This window comes from Macrotis lagotis, chromosome 2 (genome assembly GCF_037893015.1).
Source record: "Macrotis lagotis isolate mMagLag1 chromosome 2, bilby.v1.9.chrom.fasta, whole genome shotgun sequence".
Lineage (NCBI taxonomy): Eukaryota > Metazoa > Chordata > Mammalia > Peramelemorphia > Peramelidae > Macrotis > Macrotis lagotis.
In genome coordinates this window covers 91839371-91845481 of record NC_133659.1, presented here as the reverse complement: position 1 = coordinate 91845481, position 6111 = coordinate 91839371, and the positions used below count along the sequence as shown (strand labels likewise).

At 32.8% G+C, this 6111-nt stretch overlaps 1 pseudogene; it reads left to right on the top strand.

The window, feature by feature from the left end:
* The first annotated feature begins 4577 nt into the window (after positions 1-4577).
* On the top strand, positions 4578-5508 carry LOC141511094 (GTP-binding nuclear protein Ran pseudogene; annotated as a pseudogene).
* The last annotated feature ends 603 nt before the right edge of the window (positions 5509-6111 follow it).

Here is a 6111-nt window from a genome sequence, read left to right as displayed (position 1 = left end):
CAAATAAAAAAACACAAAACCTTGTAAAGCTGAATAAATCAACACAGTAGCTTCATGTAAAAACATATATTGCATCCTGTACCTCTTATGCATCATCTTTCAGGAAATAAACAACATACTACGTCACTGATTTGCTGGATTTCTATTTGATCAGAGTTCTTAAATTTTTCAAAGATTGTTTTCTTTAGTACGTTAAATTTACTGTATATATTGAATTATTTTCTGACTTTATGGAAGGTGGAACTCAAGGTGATGAAGACTTCTTACCTAAACTCTGCAATCCTTATGTTATCAAATGCAGCCTAGGATTATATCATAGGTAACACTTTTTTATTTATTTAACCAATGATTATTATGACTGTACAAAGAATGACTAAGCATAATTATTTCTATTATATTTTCATAAATATTTGATCTCACTGACAAAACCTTTCCTGATAATTGTCTTGATAATAACTTTTACAGTTATGATTCCCATAACTCTACTTTGTAATCCTCTAGGATACTGACAAAGTATTGTTTCATATTATTAGACTTTAAGTTATATGAAGGCATGAACTGGGTCTGTTACTTTTTTCCATCTATTTAAGTTTTTCTTTATATCTTTGAGGAGTTTTTCATCATTGAATTTATAAAAGTATTCTGTCTATGTTGGTAAGTTGTTTCCTAAATATTTTATGGAATTTCTCCTTTTTTTGGCATGGGATTCCTCTTTCTAATACTCCTTGGTATGTGTATATATAATCTATTTTATTCTGTACTTCCAAAACAAAAAAAAATAAGAAAATTGATCACATGTGAAATTGCAAGCCTATTTTTACAACTTGTCATTTATTTTAAATATATATATATGTATATATATATATAATAATGTTGTTAAAATTGTAGCTTTCTTTTCTTCTCCCACTCTAAAGAGGGCTAACATTAGACTCAAATATGTATATGTAATTATAAATATGTTAATTCATTCTGAACATACTTCTATTTATATGTTCTTTCTTTGGATGCAGATATCTTCCTTCCTAAGTCCTTTGTTTTTGAGCATAGAGATAGAGATAGATATATAGAGATAGAGATAGAGACAGAGAGAGATATATATGTATATATATAAAATAGTCAAAATGATCTTGTTGCTCAAAGATTGATTTCCTTAAAACACTATTGCTGTTAGTACACACACCATTTTTTTATTCTGTTCATGCTTTTTATTATTTTGTGCAAGTCAAGCGAAATTAGAGATTAATATTTTCATAGCACAGTGATATTCCATTGCTAAGTGTCAACAACAACTTGGTCAGTCATTACCCAATTGATGGGCATTCCTGCAATTTTCATTTTTTTTTTGCCACCACAAAGAAAGATGGTATAAACATTTTAGAACATATGTGGTATTTTGATTTTTCCTTAGTCACTTTGAGAAACAGAACTAATAGTTTTATTGCTGGATCAAAGGGTATGGGCAGTTTAATTACTCCTTGGACATAATTACAGATTGAACTCCTCAAAGATTAGTTCACAGTTCCACCAACCATGAATTAGTGTTCCAATTCTTCCACATCTCATCCAACTTCTGTTGCTTTTTTAAAAACCATTTTAACCCAGGCTGATAGGTGCAAAATTTTATCACAATACTTTAAACATTGCATTTCTCTAATCAGTAAAGATATAAAGAATTTTTTATATCAAGATACATTGTTATTCATCATAAAGTTATTCATAACTTTTTTTGCCCTTGTGATGAAATTTATCATCAAAGATTTCCAAAGTTCTTTATATATTTCAGCTATAAAACATTTATCTGAGAAATTTCCTATTACTTTTTTCTAATTTTCCACTTTCCGTCTCATTTATACTTATTTTATTTGTACAAAAGCCTTTTAATTTAATGCCAAAGACATTATTCACTTTACATCTCACACTGAATTTTCTCATTTTCACCCAAAATTGTTTGCCAACTATGAGACTGAGAGATAATATGTTCCATGTTCTTCAAATAAATGTTTTTGGTAAGATCTCTTTATTATGAGTGTCATATTCATCTATGCCCAATTTCTGTCAGACTACTTTTCATTTTTCCCAATTTTTTTTGTTTTCCAATAACATACAATGGTAGTTTCTACCAATAATTTTTTGGCAAGGTTTTAAAATTTTTTTCTCCCTCCTCTCTTCCCTCCCCTCTACTCCCAACAGAAGGCAATCTGATATAGTCTTTACATTTGCATCCATGATATTTATAGATCAAAATTGAATGTGTTGTGAGAGAAGAAACAGATCCAAAAGGGACAAAGAAAACATTAGAGACAGCAAAATTGCATAATGCATAAGACAACTTTTAAATATTGAGGTTAATAATCTTTGGTCTTCATTTAAACTCTACCGTTAATTCTCTGGGTACTGATGGCATTCTCTGTCACAAATCCCCTAAAATTATCCCTGATTATTGCATTAATGGGGTGAGCAGGTCCATCAAGGTTGATCATCACCCTATATTGCTGTTAGAGTGTATAATTTTCTTCTAGTTCTGCTTATTTGACTTAGAATTAATACTAATAAGTCTTCCCAGGCTTTTCTGACATTCAATCCTTCATGATTTCTTATAGAATAATTGTGTTACATCACATCTATCAGATTATTTTATATGACAAAAAAAAAGAAAATGATAGATTTTGATGAGAATGTAGAAAAATATGTACATCAATGCATTGATAATAGAGTTGTGAACTGATCCAACTATTCTGGAGAGTAATTTGATACTATGTCCAAACTGATATAAAGCAATGCCTATTATTTGATCCAACAATATTTCTGCTTGATCTACATCACCAAGAAACAAAAAATGGGATAGGACCATTTAAGAAATACATTTGCTCTTTTTTTACATATGCTCTGGCTAATGATTGGAAATTGAGGAGATGACCATCATTTGGGGAATGGCTGAATAAGTAGTGATATATTATTGCAATGGAATATTACTATACTATAAGAAAGGAAATGCAGTATTATTTCACAAAATCCTGAACTTACCTTATTTCATGCAAAATGAAGAGAACCAGCTCAACATTTTATACAATGCAGCAAACTTGCCTGATAAAGAACTGTCATTGATTTAGCTATTCTCAGAAAGACAATGATCCAAGATAATCTCAAGGGATTCATGATGAAGCATGTTTTGCATCTACAGAGATAAAAACTGATGTCTGAATACAGACTGAAGCATAATAATTTCCACTTTCTTTTTTCTTCCTTTTTCTGTTCTACTTTTCTTACATAATGTGACTTACATGGAAACATTTTACACAATTGCACATGTATAAACTTTATTGAATTATTTGCATCTCAGGATCTGGAAAATGGTGCTAGAATTTGGAACTCAAAGCTTAAAAAACCATTAAAATTATTTAACATGTAACTGGAGAAAATAATACACCATTTTAAAAATGTGAAATATTCAAAACAAGATATTTTAAATGATTTGATCTCTAATAAAAAAATAGAATCAGTGATAAAAGAACATCCAAAGTGAGATGTTTTCCATGTAAAAATTCCATTTCACTTTTAAACAATCATTAATATAAATGTTATGCAAGTTATTCTCAAAAAATGAGGAAGTACCTTTCCAACTCCTTTTATGAGTACATATATAATATGTACATATTTATTTATACAACAAGATATAATGGCACTTATTTAGCACTTTTTAGTTTGTATAGGCTTTTCCACATGTTAAATCATTTGATTCCCATAACTTCATGAGATACATGTTCTTATTATCTCCATTTTGCAGATGAAATTGAAACTAAGAGAGGTTAATTGACTTGCCAAGGTCGCATTACTATGGCCAGTTCAGATCTTTCTGACTGCTGGTCCATTGCTGTTTTTATTGTTGCATTCATCTGGCTTATGCTTTATTGAAGGAAGGATAAACACAGAAGGAGAACTATGGTCCAACATCATTATTAAATAAATGTTAAATAAATTTCTGTCAGAGACTAAAATAATTCAACCAATAAGTCATTCTTCATCATTAAATTATATTTATACCAGGGATGCAACATGGAGCAACTTTAAGGAAAACTATCAGAACGATCAAAAATAACAAAAAAAAAAAACATAAAACCACATAATTATTTCAGAAACAGACCACCAGTTAGTGTCAACATACAATCCTCTGATATGCCAAAGACACGTCAAAACATAGAGAGGGACCTTTTAATATTACATTCTATCCACTTAAAATAAAAGTCAGGTGTAATGGTAATACACTAGAATCTTACCTAATAAATGAAGAAATTAAGCAAAGATAGCTACTATCTTCCAATTATTTAAGATACTTCTTGAAATCCTAGCAATAATGATAATAAAAGAAAAAAATAAATGTGCAAAGATAGGTTATAGGGCAGATAAAATGAGCTCTACTTGGCAATAATAATATAGCTTACATGGAAAATTCTTTCAAGGGGGGCCCGGGGCCGGACTCCGCGGCCGCCAGTGGGCCCGGGCCGGGCTGGGCTTGGAGCGCTTTGTGTGAGGAGGCCCAGGCCAGGGCCGGGGCCGGGGCCGGGGCCGGGGCCGGCGCGCGGCCTGGCCGGCGCCTGACGCTGTTGTCTCTCCCCAGAACCATCGTGACGGCCGCCCAAGGAGAACCCCAAGTGCAGTTCAAACTTGTATTAGTTGGTGATGGAGGTACTGGATAAAACACATTTGTAAAACACCACTTGACTGGTGAATTTGAGAAGAAGTATGTAGCCACCTAGGGAGTTGAAGTACACCCCCTCGTTTTCCATACTAACAGAGGTCCCATTAAATTCAACGTATGGGATACAGCTGGGCAAGAGAAATTTGGTGGTCTGAGGGACGGTTATTACATCCAAGCTCAGTGTGCCATTATAATGTTTGATGTAACATCAAGAGTTACTTACGAGAATGTACCTAACTGGCATAGAGATCTGGTACGAGTATGTCAAAATATCCCTATAGTGTTGTGTGGCAACAAAGTGGATATGAAGGACAGAAAAGTCAAGGCGAAATCAATCGTCTTCCATAGGAAGAAGAGTCTCCAGTACTATGACATTTCAGCCAAAAGTAACTACAACTTTGAGAAGCCCTTCCTTTGGCTTGCTAGAAAACTTATTGGAGACCCTAATTTGGAGTTTGTTGCCATGCCTGCTCTTGCACCTCCAGAGGTGGTCATGGACCCAGCACTGGCAGCACAGTATGAGCAGGACTTACAGATTGCTCAGACAACTGCGCTCCCTGATGAAGATGATGACCTGTAAGGGAATGAAGCTAGAGCCCAGCGTCAGAGGTCTAGTTTTATAGGCAACTGTCCCGTGATGTCAGTGGTGTAGCGTGTTTGCCACTTTATTATATAGCTGAGCAGAACATGTGCTTAATCTTTGGGATGCTGAAAGAGATGAATGGGCTTCGGAGTGAATGTGGCAGTTTAAAAAAATATAATTCATATTTTGGACCTGCGTATTTAGCTGTTTTGGACCGCAATTCCATCCCCTTAAGTTTCAAATATAAGACTGCTGCAGTCCCATCACAATATTCAGTGGTGAATCTTGTTTGTTACTGTCATTCCTTTTTAGTTTAGATCATAATAAAGTTGTATTTCAAATATCTAAAAAAAAAGAAGAAAGAAAATTCTTTCAAAAAATACAGCAAATATATTTTAATTGAGAGAATATCTTCAAAGCTACACGTGAAATAAATACCAAAATTATCACATAAACACATATTTGAAATTAATTATCAAAACTAGCTGTTACTGATTAAGAAATAGGTAGTTCAGTAGAATAGATATACAGTTTATAGCAGAACATGACTATGGTAATAATGTATTTGGAAATTCTAAAGACAAGATTTGTGGGAAAATAATTCATTATTTGTTAAAAAATTTTGGAAAACATACCCTTTTATCTGACAATACACCACCTCCCTTCACTCATATTTTTATTGATTGTCTCAAAATCTTTGACCCTTGTTCTTCCAGATAAATTCTGTTATTTTTCTAGCTCTACAAAATAATGTTTTAGCAATTTGGATGCTATGGTACTGCATAGATAGACTATTATGCGTATTTTTTTCATTTTTATTTCATTGACCAGG